We start from the raw sequence: 13,096 nt of genomic DNA on the forward strand, positions 1-13,096 counted from the left end.
GACTTTGAGGAGAAATTGTATATCTGTCTTTTCCAAAGGAGTAGAAGAGAAAGTAAAGCATATATTGAGATAGGAGCTCAGATAAAATGAACAGAGGTGAAAAGTATAAGTTTGAAGATATGGAAGAAAGTAAATGAGAGAAGAGGAATTGAGATTAATGCACAGCTTGTGGTTGGTAGCATAGTGAAAATTCCCTTCCACTGGGGAAGTAGGATGAATAATCTCCTGGGGTTATGCACAAAATTTAGGGCAATAAATCTCAAGACACCCAGCTATAGCCAGGATCTATGATGATGCAAGCCCCATGTCATGAAAAGATGGAAGTGTTCTAAGTCTCATAATATATATATATGAGACTTCTATCTAGTAGCATTTATGGAATGTAATAGAAATTTTGAAAGTAGCAATTGTAACTAGGGCATAAACATAGTGGTATATAAGAGAAGTCAAAGGAAGGAAAGGAGTATTCCTCATACCAAAGAGGTATTTTCATGGTTGATGATACAGCATGCAGGTGATATAGACAGATGAAGTTTTGTGGGAATGGGGAGCAAGCCAAGATGAACCAAGATGATGATAAGAGCTTATTGTGATGATGTTGGCTTTGCAAAGTCATTACTTCCACCTGTTTGTTCATCTCTACTCTTGGGCAGTAATAGATAAGCATCCACCACAATGACTACTTAGATGACAGCACCTGTTTATTTGAACCTGTTTAAACATTCTGTTGAATAGAAGACCAAAGAGGTAATGATCTTTGTAGTTTCGGTAATGACAGAAGTTTTCAAACAGAGTAGGAGGTACTTATAATGAACATTACCATATCAGAAGATCTCAGGGAGAAAGGATCACTGGAGAAAAGGGGGTGTGATACTATGGGGCTGTGGCCACATAACTGCTGGTATGGAGGTTCTACTGAAGGTATGTGGAAAATAAGGTCAAAAATGTGTGGAATGATGTAGATTAAAGAATGATATGATACTAGGTCTAGCTGGGTAAAGTGGAATAACAGTGGCTTAAAAAAAGTTTTAAGGTTTATGGTAAACACCAGTTTGAACAGGTAAATATATCCTCACTTCAGTTTCCTATTATAAATTCCATTTTATTTTCTTCTGAATGTTTCTACCTTATTATTCTTTTAACCTCTCACTGTAGTACTACTGGAATGTATGTTGGGAATGGAATTCAGTGAAGATATGAGATGGTTCAAATAATTTGCATGGCTTCTTCAAATAATTTGCATCTCTTCAAATAATTTACTCTCTTCAAATAATTTACATGGCCTCTCTTTTATGGTTATTGTTCTCTTCAAGTAATTTTTATGGCCTTTCTTTTAGTTTCCCAGAGGCTAAAACAAATATTATACGATGTGTTGGCTTCAACTACATGAATTAATAGCTCACAATCTTGAGACCAGAAGTCCAAAACTGAATTGTCTGCAAGACAATGCTTTCTCCTAGGAGACTATAGCATTTTGGGGCTGACAGCCAGCTATCATTTCTCCTTCGTTTTTCTGTCACATGGCAACCTCATGGTGGCATCTTTTCCTCTCTGTTCTGAGTTTCATTGACTTTCAGCTTCTGGCTGCTATCTGTGGCATCCCTTTCTGTGTCCGGTTTCCTTTGTTTACAAGGACTTCAACCACATTCAGTTAGGGCTCACCCTCATTCAATTTGGCCATACCTTAACTATAATGACATCTTCAAAGGTCTCATTTACAAATGGGTTCAACATACCAAGGACCAACCATTAAACATGCTTTGTGTAAGAGATGTGATACAATCCAAAATAGCCTCCTTATTATAAACAAATTATTATACCTCAATAAATGCTTTTGTATAAGGAAACAAAACAAAGCAAATAGAAGCAATAACCAAACCTTTTCCAGAAGACAGCTTTCTAGGACGTTAGTTAAAAATAAGAAAAAAGAAAAGATTTTGAGCTGGGGACTGAAAAATTAACATGTTTCTAGGACCAATTAATCAAATCTACCTTGAAACATATCTGCTAAAATTTTAGATGTCTAAAATAAAGGATTCTGAAAACATCTAAGCAAGGGAAATAAATTACCCTTCCAAAACTAAAATCCGGTTAACAAGAGACTTCAGTAAAACAATACATTTTAAAGGACAGAAAACTAAAGTCTACAGAACTTTGAGGTGAAAAATATTGTAACCTGATAATTCTAAAACTTTTGCAAGCTATCTCTTCCTAAAAATTAAAGGGCTGAATTAGAGAATTCATGTGAAAGAAAGATTGGCAGTGAATATGGAAACTAAATATGAAAAGATAAGTTACTAAAAATAAATATTACAAGTGGAAAACTTCTGATGTTGATAAACCCAGATGTAAGCATTCATTAATTCATTTAATAGAAATATATTGCACACTTAGTATATGCTGGGTACTTGGTATAAAGGATTCAGTCTCACTCCTAACAATGTCTACACTTGGGAGAGAAGTATAGATGGAGGACTAGATTCCATATTTCTTAAGATTTAAAATTTATTAATTAAACCACTTTAACAAATGTAACTGCATAAAAGTAAAAAATGCATGATAAATTATGTTTTTATATGACTTAAAATGAGCAAAATGTAAAAGATGATTGGATTAACTATCATTGTCTTTGTGTTGTGTACATGAACCAGTACAGTTTAGTTTTTGGACACACAGTTCATAAATTGCTACATATTTGTTCTATGGCATTTATTTTCTTACCACTCATAATAAATCAGCTATTGTTTTTTCTTGTTTTTTGTTTGTTTGTTTGTTTGTTTGTTTTGCATGGGTAGCCACTGGGAATTGCATCTCTGGCATGGGAGGCGAGAATTCCATCACTGAGCTACTATTGCACCGAACAGTTACTGCGTTTTTTATTATCAGGATGTTCACAAAGCTTGTGTTGTATTGAAAATAATGTCAAGTTAAACAAACTTTGTTGGATCTTTGCAGCTATCATATAATTTTTGCATTGATTTCAATTTAGATAAACTTTGAACTATTGGAGTAAAAACTATTAAAATTGTGAATAAAATTCTTAAAGCAAACAAATTTGGAAAAGAGTTTTATAGACCATTCTAAACATTGAAATGTAATTGCATAAAATAAGTTATTGTTATCACAGAATATGAAACAATTTTATCATATGGCCAGAAGAGAAGAAATATTTTATGATTTAATGATATGAATAAGCAAACTCATAATGATAGAATTTAGAATTTAGATTCTCAAGTGCTAAGTTGTGGGTTGGAAATGGGTAGTTAATGCTTGATTTGTTCAGAATTTCTATGTGGGTTACTGTAAAGTTTTGGAAATGGATGGTGATAATGGTAGTGCAACATTGTAAGTATAATTAATAGCACTGAATTATACATGTGAATGTGGATAGAAGGGGAAATTTTAGGTTGCATATATATTACTAGTATAAAAATTAAGAGATAAAACATAGGACTGTGCAACACTATGAACTCTATTGTAAACGATGGATTATAGTTAATAGTACACTTATAAAAATGTCCTTTCATGAATTATAACAAAAGTGCTACACAAGGTGTCAATAATAGGGTGGTATAGTAGAAAAAACACACCCTAATGTAAACTATGGACTATAGTTAATACTACAATTACAATATGCTTTCATCAGTTATAACAAACACACACAGCTAATGCAAAATACCTACATTAAGGGGGTATATGGGAACCCTGTATTTTCATGTTTTTTTTCTGTAAATCTACAATTTCTCTAATAAAAAAATTAGAGAGGATATGCCAGCATCAAACAAGGTCCAATGGATTCTCTTTTAAAAAATTCCAATAATCTACAGTGCAAAATTTATATGGAGCAATAATGGGCTCTGCTATAGCAAAACACATCTTTAAAAGGGAGAATGAAGCTGGAAGACTCACACTTCCCTATTTAAGAAATCAAAAATAAGCCCTCACTTTCATGGCCAATTAATTTTTGACAAAGGTGCCAAGTCCTTTCAATGGGAAAAGTATAGTCCCATTCCTTTTTTGGTAAAGCTGAATTTACACCTAAAAGAGATTGAAAGTGGATGTCACTTTCAATTCACCTCACAACATATTGTGTTGCTAGTTCCTCTAAACCAATGCAAATGTACTAAGAAACGATGATCATGCATCTATGTGATGATGTTAAGAATTACTGATTGCATATGTAGAATGGTATGATTTCTAAATGTTGTGTTAATTTCTTTTTTTTCCCGTTAATAAAAAAAATTAATTACAAAAATTTAAGAGTTAAAAAAATAGAACTCTTAGAAGAAAATAAAGGGGAATATATCAGGACTTTATATTAGAAGCTGGATTTTCTTAGATTTTTAGACCAAAAGTTCAAATAACAAAATAATTTAATTATAGATATAATTAAAGATAATTAACATAGTATCAACTAGATACTTCGGGTGTAAATAAGTTCACAGTGCATAATTAATACAATACTATTACATGTATAGCACTCACATACTTAAAAATAATGATCTATATTATTCTTTTGCCTACCATTTTCAAGTTCATAGAAATTTATCTTCACTGGAAAGAAAGATCCCATGGTCAACATGGTATTTTTATTGCCTTTTAGACTTCTATTCATTACCACCAATAAGCATTTATGGAATGCTTGAATAGACTCTTGGATTAGATGATCTTTCTGGTCCTTCCTGACACTCATAGGGGGTGTTTTGACAATCTCTACTTTGGGTGAGTCATTCCCAGATGACTCTCTCTATATATATCTCTCTGATAGGAATTATCACTAACTGTTTACATTTTTCTCCGTGAGGTAAATTGTATTACCATTCACTGAACAGTCTCTTTCTGAGGCATCATTCCCTCCATCCCGTGGAGAATTATATATTATATATCCCAGTCTTGCAGAAATAAGGAATTAAAACGTGACTTACGTTGGCCAAAAATATGTGGTAGGAAGTGCTGTGTGTAACTTGAGTCATCAGGTGATTTTCCCTCCTTTACCTCTGCCATTGTGATGTGACTGTCTGTTTTGTCAGTTTGGACCTTAGAATGAAAATCACTCAGAGCAGAGTATTAGCTGACTGTTAGTGGACATGCACTATTAAATCTATGTAAAGAATCCTTATTTGTAAGGGACTATGATTTGGTAGTAATTTGTTAAGGTGGCATAACTTGGTGTCTTCTGACTTGCAAACTCCTTCCATCAAATTATGAGCTACTTGAGAGAAGGATTGTTTGTCAATTTTTATTTTTTGACAAACATCCCTTCCAACCTAAGCTTCCACAATGGTGTCTGACATATGATGAGTATCTGGTAAAGGATAGTTGATTAAAGTAATTCAAGAAATTTTACCTCAATCAGATGTTAGAGAATACATATACAAAGAACAAGATCCAATCGCTCCTAATCTTCAAGGGCTTACAATTCAGTTGAAGAGACAGGACATACAAAATGATATTTTCTGTGAGTCCAGATAGATTCAAAGAAATAAGAGGTCTGTCTACATTTTGATGGTCAAGAAAAATTTCTTCTGAAAAGCATTATCTTGTGCTGAAACTTGAAACAAAACTCAGACATTGATAAACCAGGAGGAAGTGATATAACATTTATGTAAGAAGAATGGAAGCAGGATACAAAAACATTACACAAAGAAGAGCACTGTTTAACTTCAGTAAAATAAAATCGAGAAAACAAAGTACACTAGAGATAGAAAAAAACAAAATTAAAGTAAAAAATAAAAAAATCTCCATGTTGCTGGTTTATTCGTGGGTTTTTAGATTCAATTGAACTGTCCAAGGACAACACATGAATTCCTTGCCAAATCCTGTTTTGCCATTATTCCAGTGATTGCATGAGTTTAATCTTGCCATTTTGGAGTAGAGAATGTCAGGGAGAAATAATGAGACTAGAATTTCGATTTTGAACAATTCAGTATCTACTCTGCTATTGCATCATCTACTGCATCCAATTCTCCTATGTATGACCTAAGGAAAGACACATAAGAATGATCTCTATTTACACAAGCTCTGTTTGTACTTAATATTTTGAACTCTGTCACCTTGACCACCCTTTGCCCCTTTTGTGACCTATACCTGTATTCTTTACACTCTTGGCAGCTGTCATAGATCTGCATTTTCAGGCTCTCTGATTTTTTTATGTGTTACAAATTTCCTGTCACTAACCCTTAATTATCTTCTCACAAATTTGCTTTTTATTCTTACCCTCAAGTCATCTTCTGATTCTGGAAATACCCTGCTGTGATCCAGCCCTATCATCTGGTCTCACCTTTGTGTGGCTTGTGTAGAAAATGTTCAGAAAATTATATACTTTCAATCACAATATGATTTCTTGTCCATGAATTTATTAAATATCACTTAAAGGAGTATAAGGAAGTGGATTTGGACTCAAATTCTGTAGTCTGTGTGCCTGGGTTTGAAAACACAACCTTTCCACTTGCTAACTGTGCAAACCTGTCAAAATGCTTCACAGCTCTGTCTCTCGTTCCTTTTTAATAAAAATGGTTGTCATAATATTACTGACCCCATAGGGTTGTTTTGAGATTAACTGACAAAATAGACATAAAGTGCTTATTAGGAGAGCCCGGAACTTTCTTATTGTCACCACCAGTTGTTCAATAGGATAAAACTTACCAGTCTTGGTCAGTATTCTTATAAATAAGAGAAAAGTTTATTTGTAGTTTTAAAAGACTCATCTGAAAAATTTATTTTTATATAGGATCCATTCAGAGAAGTACATATCTGTCCTACTAAAAGTTCATGGCCATGCTGCTGTTTTCAAATCTCAGCATATTAGGACTTGATGGAAGGTTTCCATGTCTTAGCAATTGCAACTCTAAGATCCAGGGGATCTACCCCAAATCTTGCTGGTTGTTGGGGATCTTGCATTGTGAAAGTTCTAATTATTCTCTGAAGAATAATTTATGGAAACAAACAGTTCTAGAAAGTTTCTTGTCTAGCTCATTAACCTTGACTTCTAATAATTTTCCTTTTACTTACGTATTTGCGTACTCATAGACTCATTCTGAAGTTGTCCTTCATTAATTTCTTGTGCACTAATTTTCCAAATTACTATAATAATAGTCAGCATAGTTACAATTACATGTGTTTCTGGTGTTCACGTGATTACAATAATCATTTTATCATGCCATTAAAATATTAATAATTCATTATTATAATCACCATTTATTAGTATTAACTTCATTGTATAATACATGAACCCATATAATTCCACACAGAAAGATGAGAAGAATTCAGCTCTGGATTTCTTTCTCCAGAAGGTTATTTTGAGTGGTTTAGAAGGAAAGCATATATATGTTAACTGTCTTGAAGCTAATTGTTCAAGTTCTCTTAGGGAGGTAATTTTTTCATGCAAAAATATGCCTATTATTAGTTCTTATACATTATACCTTAGTAAACAGTAGTTATTTTGTCTGTAAATAGTACTTATTTTGTCTGTATAACTTGACAATGGCTTCTCCTCACATTTGCAGCCACCCACTGAGACAATCATTGCCACCATTCAGACAACAAACTAAGGTTTTATTACTTTAATTTTCCAAGTGTATTACACCATGCTAAATTACAACACATGGGAATAATTTTTAAAAGACAAAGAGACTGTCAGGTTTTCCATTTTTATTAAGTGAACTATCTGTAATTTCGAATAATGGCTTATATTAAGTATTGTCCAAAAGCACACAAATTTCTATGTGTGAGAGAGTGTATTAGAAAACAAATATTCCTGACCCTTTTGAAATTAAATGGGGAGAGATATGTAAATAATTTTCATCTCTCTTGGTTTACAGCTCAATAAATTTGGACTCTAAGTATTGTTCTCCACTAGCGATTTCATGGTTAGGAATTTAAATATAGAGAGATAGTTAGTATTTCAGTACAATCCCTAGCTTAAAAATATAAAATGCATCTTTCATATCTTTTATAGTTACTGCTTGAGGTGCATTTAGTCTCATAAACAATAGCAGTGTCTGTCCCAAGCTGATTTATTATTTAAACTTCCAAAGAACAATTTTGGATTAAGAGACTAAATGTGCTCTGAGGGTTAGCAATGGGAGATTACAAGACATTCAAAACAGGAAATGTCCATTAGAAAAGTTTTTGTGTTTCTTTAAGATTTTCAGGAGAACATCATGGCCACAATTTGGAGGAAGACGGCAAAGTATAGTGTACAAATTTAGTTTGGAGAAATTAGGAAAATTATGTCTAAACATTATCATTTCCAGTCACACTAATTTTCAGTGTTTTAAGGAAGAGACTCCACTTTGGAAACAAAACAGTGGGAGCTTTTTAGGATACCAATTCAAATGCCACCCAATTGAGTAATGATGTGGTTGTTGTTACCAAACTTATTATTTGATGGTCGTTCAGCCACTTGAAATTACGATATCCTTCAATTCACTCCCGAATGGACAAATGCCACCATTCAAATATCATTAACATGTTACCAGTCTGTCCTGAGAAGCTATTGACTATTTCAATGTTCTCTTCATGTTTAATGAAAGATTGAAAGAAAGGGGGAATGGTCAAATGCTGTTGTTTATGCCCTATGAGAGCAATTGATTACCGCTAATTTTCATGCCCCTGTAATGAATGTCCTTTGAGTGGTTGATTTCAGGAAAACTTAGAGCAGCTGGTCCTAATTCTGGCCATATGTACAAAACCACCTAGGGAGACTTTAAAATATATATTATTAGGTTTTAACCCAAAGCTACTGAATAAGAATCTCTAGGGGTTATTCTCATCAAGTTATATTTAACATGCTTTCTAAATAACTTTATTGCAGCTGTCCTGCACTGGCCTTTGGGATCCATTAACTTAAAGTCTGAAAGATTTTTTCCTCTTACCTTATATCGCCATGCCTATTTTATCAATTGTGGAAACTCCCAGAGATTCCAAAGCCAATAAGATACAGTGAGCACTAGGTAGATCACTGACACAATAAGAGCCCTGTGTGTCAGGGGCTTGTTCTGTCCATTAAAGGAGCCCACCTGCCACCTGGCCCCCAGGCTACATGGGTCCAATGCATCACTTTTTCAACTTGCAGGGGGAGTAAGACAGACACACATTACATATTATACATAGGCAATTTACTGGAATCCCTAAAGGATACTATAATTTTATGGGATCCAAAGCATGACAGGCACTCATTATCTTCTATTAGTTATTTTATGTATGGAAATCTATCTAAAAGAAATCGCTCCTAAGACCACAAGAACTACACATTCGTCACTATTGCTGTTTGAGATTTTCTTTCTTCTGTTGCCTAATACTTCTAAAACTCCTCTATCTTCACATCAGTGTTCTTTCATGGGGCTAGTCCAAGGGTTATTAGCTTAGAAAGGAGAGGAACGCTGTGGAAAAGAGGGTAGAGAGGAGAATAAAAATTAATTTCTCCTTTCACCTCTCCCCTCAACCCCTAAGGCCTTAGGGCAGCAGATTCAGTGCCTAATTATTTTTTTCTCAGTTTACTCATATTACCCCAGCATTATTGTGCACCAGACTTTCCCTTACCCTGAGTGTTTTTGATGCAATCCCTTGGAGGAATAGAGTCTCTGTTTCTCTTCCTTTTCTCAGGAGTATTTAAGTCTTCGATCCTTTATATACTCAGTAATCCATTTAGCAGCTCCCTCTGATTTGATTTTTTTCTATAGGCTCTAAGTAGGTGTTCACAAATATATTTCATCTCACTAACCGGTAAATTGCTATTGAGTCCTTAACATGCTATGTTTAGAAAGATTTGAGGTCTTTCTGTATAGTCTTAGCGAGAAAGAGCATCCACATCAATTGGTAATAACCTTCCTAGTTGCACAAGGAGAAGCAATGCTATTCATGCTAGGAGTTTCTCTTCTGAGGTTTGTACCCAAAAACAGGGGGAAAATTAAGCAGGAGAATTATTACTACAAAAAAAAAAAGCTCAGTTGAGCAATTATTTTCAACTTCAGAAATGAGGGAGTGACTATGCCTCCCCAGAATTAAGAAAGGATCTGGCTATGGCCATTCTTTTGAGATCCAAGTGTACTAAAAAAACAAGGACGGCATAAGATTATAAGCATGGTGGCACTTTTACACTGCAGGTATACTTAAATGTTTAAATCCTTTCTCCAAAGCCTCTTTAAATCCTTTCAGTGTACCCTATGGCAATGTATAACCTTATTTGGTGATAACAGAAGCAGTCAAATTTAAAGTCTTTCCTTTACAGAGGCTTGGGCCAAATGGTCCCCTTAGTTAAACTCTGAAAATGGGTGATGGAATCAGACTGGTTTTTTTACCCCAATAGGAGAGAGTACAGGAAACACTTGTCAGCAGGAAGAGTGAAAGAATGAAATAAGAAACATCAGGTTAATGCTTGAAGGACATGAAATAAAAGAAAGAAGGTAAGTGGAAAACTATTTCAGAATGTAAGTATATGGTATCAGGAGTCTCTTAGACCAATAAATTGCTTAGGCCTTTTCTCTTGAGTGTCTCTTCCTGAAGTTTACTTTAATTTTCCTCAACTCCATGTCTGCAAAGACCACCCCAGTTGCTACCTCTCAAATTACCTGCTGTATCCTTCACGCCCAGTGACACTAACCAGAATCCACATCTGGAACCTGTAAGTATTACGCTCCTGGTGTTGGCAGGAACTGAGGCTGTGGGGTGGAAATCCCTGACCTAGTGCTACAGGGGTGTAAACGTTCCAGGAAACTCAAATTGGACATCACTTGGCACTGCCCTATGCAAGCATTACTTTTCTGGTAGCCCTTCTGTACTTTGAATATTTTTCTTATACCTTGGACTCAGGATGCATTTAATATACTTTCTTGGGTGAATGGAAAATAATCACTGCATATAACACACAATTTGTCTCTTGGGACATAACTTTCAAAACCCAAATAATAAACGTGGAACAACATTTTCATTGTATGAATTTTAGATTAGTAAACTTGTTCCCTACTTTATTTGTTAGGGTATGTAGCAAATTGAACGAAACAGGTGTCCGATTCACCTCTCAATATATGCTTGTTTTACTGAGTTCAGAGATTAAATATGATTCCAAGTCACTGACTCCAAACACTAATTGGATCCTAATACTTTCTAATTTAATGCATTCCTATTTCACCTTCATGTTGCTTAAGAGAAGATGGAGCCAGGGGGTGGGGTTACTGGGCTGTGAAAGTTGAGATGATTTGGCTATCAAAATGGTGAATGTTTACACTAACATTTTTGTCATTTCATGCTCTCAAAATTTTTTTTTGTCAAAAAGGTGGCAGGCAAAGGGAGCTGTTTTTAAGATGTTTTATATAATTGAACTAGCTAAACTTATTATCCAATTTTATTGTGATTTTACCTTTATTTGGGGGAACTTAGAAAATGAAAATGTACCTTAGAAATACATACACAATGTGAAATCACATATAAAATCAAAAGAACACAAAACAACATTATGGTCAATAGTCAGATATACATGGTATGCATGAAAACATGCTTGATAACAGCGTGTGTCATTTATGTGCATGTTTTTAAACTCCTAAGATGGAGCTGGAGTGTGAGGATTTTGCTGTTATCTGTATTTATTTATTTTTGAAACTATAGAAAAGTATTAACATGTTAATCATGTCAGAATTTTCTGTACACTGAAATATTTCAATAAATAGTTTAAAATATTTCAAAAGATAAAATGAATTACACAGGATTGCAAAGTAAGAAAAGTTCTAGTAATATTCTTCAAACTTTTAGACAGTAACTATAAAATGTGAAATGAGTCACTCTTCTCAAGTTTTTTAATTTAGGTCTAAAAAAATCCCTATTCATTTTTTGGGAGCTAATTATGAGTTGAGTAATCTAACTTTGACACTGTCTTAGTATTTTGACTCTACTTCATCTCCCTTAATAGTGTTACTTTGTTATCTAATATATTAACATATTTTAAATATGAACTTTAATAACTCTTCTCTTGGTGTTTTTAAAATTAGAAAGAAATTATCTCATTGTGAAATACACATATTAGGCTCTTTCTTCATGTTACCTCATATTAAACATGATAGTATTAAAGGTTATGAAAATGGATTGACACACTTAACTCACAAGACACTGCAGACTTGCTCTTATTTTAGTTAGAGTCCTTCAAGAGATTCTGATTATTTGGAAAGAAAACTGGGAGTTGCATGAAATTACATCGAAGGAAAGTGTTTTACTTTCTTTCCTTGAGAAAAGACGGTAAGTAACCCATAAAGTAATGTATGAAAAAAAATTGATACTTGAAATGCTGAGGACAAGAATTAAAATAGTAAGTAAAATTAATATCAGCGTTAGCAGTTTCATTCACATAAGTGACAATCTTTCATAGAGGTCTTCCAACCTCCTAATTAGTCAAAGATATTCTAGGATAAAAAAATAGCTCAGCATTAAAATGAAAGTCACACTCTATCTTGAGGTCTAATTAAATGGTCTTTTCATTTTTTTTTTTTTAGGTAAGGGGTAAAAAAGAATATTCAAATGTAGACCTAAAGTTTACCAGTACTCACTCAAAGGTAAATGGAGATCATCAGAAATCTACTGATTTATTACATTGCTATAAGCAATTGGTCAATGTCAACACAGATTAAATAAGAAGCTAAATTGCTCATGGGGTGGCTTTGTAAGACGAAATAGAAAGAAAACCTCTTAATGCAATTATCAACGTCATCATCAGGATCATTATTATCACTACGACTGACATTTTTTTTTCATCTTCACAGATTGCAAAGTTCTTGCATCTCCAGCATCTCTCTGTATCTCATACTGACTCTAAGAGTAGGTAGAGCAAGTATCATTTATGGCCCTTAGAGCTGGAAAACATCAAAAATGAAGTAAAATGAAAATAAAAAGTCACATGTAAAAAATCTTTACATTGTCTCTGTGTCAAGGGGACACTTTAAGGGGCAAAGGCAAAAGAAGGACCCGTTATACAGGGAATGACATGAGCCCAAGAATAGGACTATGCCTATTTTAAGGGGATCCTCCAGAGTCTTCTAATATTTAGTCAAAAATAGCCTGGATCACATTAAAATAAATGGGGAAATAAACACTTTTCATACTTTATTAT

The 13,096-nt window shown here is 33.9% G+C and overlaps 1 long non-coding RNA gene across 2 annotated transcripts; it reads left to right on the forward strand.

The window, feature by feature from the left end:
- Positions 1-637: 637 nt before the first annotated feature.
- On the forward strand, positions 638-12,861 carry LOC143690281 (uncharacterized). Of its 2 annotated transcripts, none has more exons than XR_013179104.1 (4): positions 638-747; positions 10,310-10,406; positions 12,483-12,542; positions 12,750-12,861. It is a non-coding gene; the product is annotated as an uncharacterized LOC143690281 (long non-coding RNA). The 2 variants fall into 2 exon arrangements; XR_013179103.1 differs by having other exon boundaries at positions 657-921.
- The last annotated feature ends 235 nt before the right edge of the window (positions 12,862-13,096 follow it).

Source organism: Tamandua tetradactyla, chromosome 7 (assembly GCF_023851605.1).
Source record: "Tamandua tetradactyla isolate mTamTet1 chromosome 7, mTamTet1.pri, whole genome shotgun sequence".
Classification (NCBI taxonomy): Eukaryota; Metazoa; Chordata; class Mammalia; order Pilosa; family Myrmecophagidae; genus Tamandua; species Tamandua tetradactyla.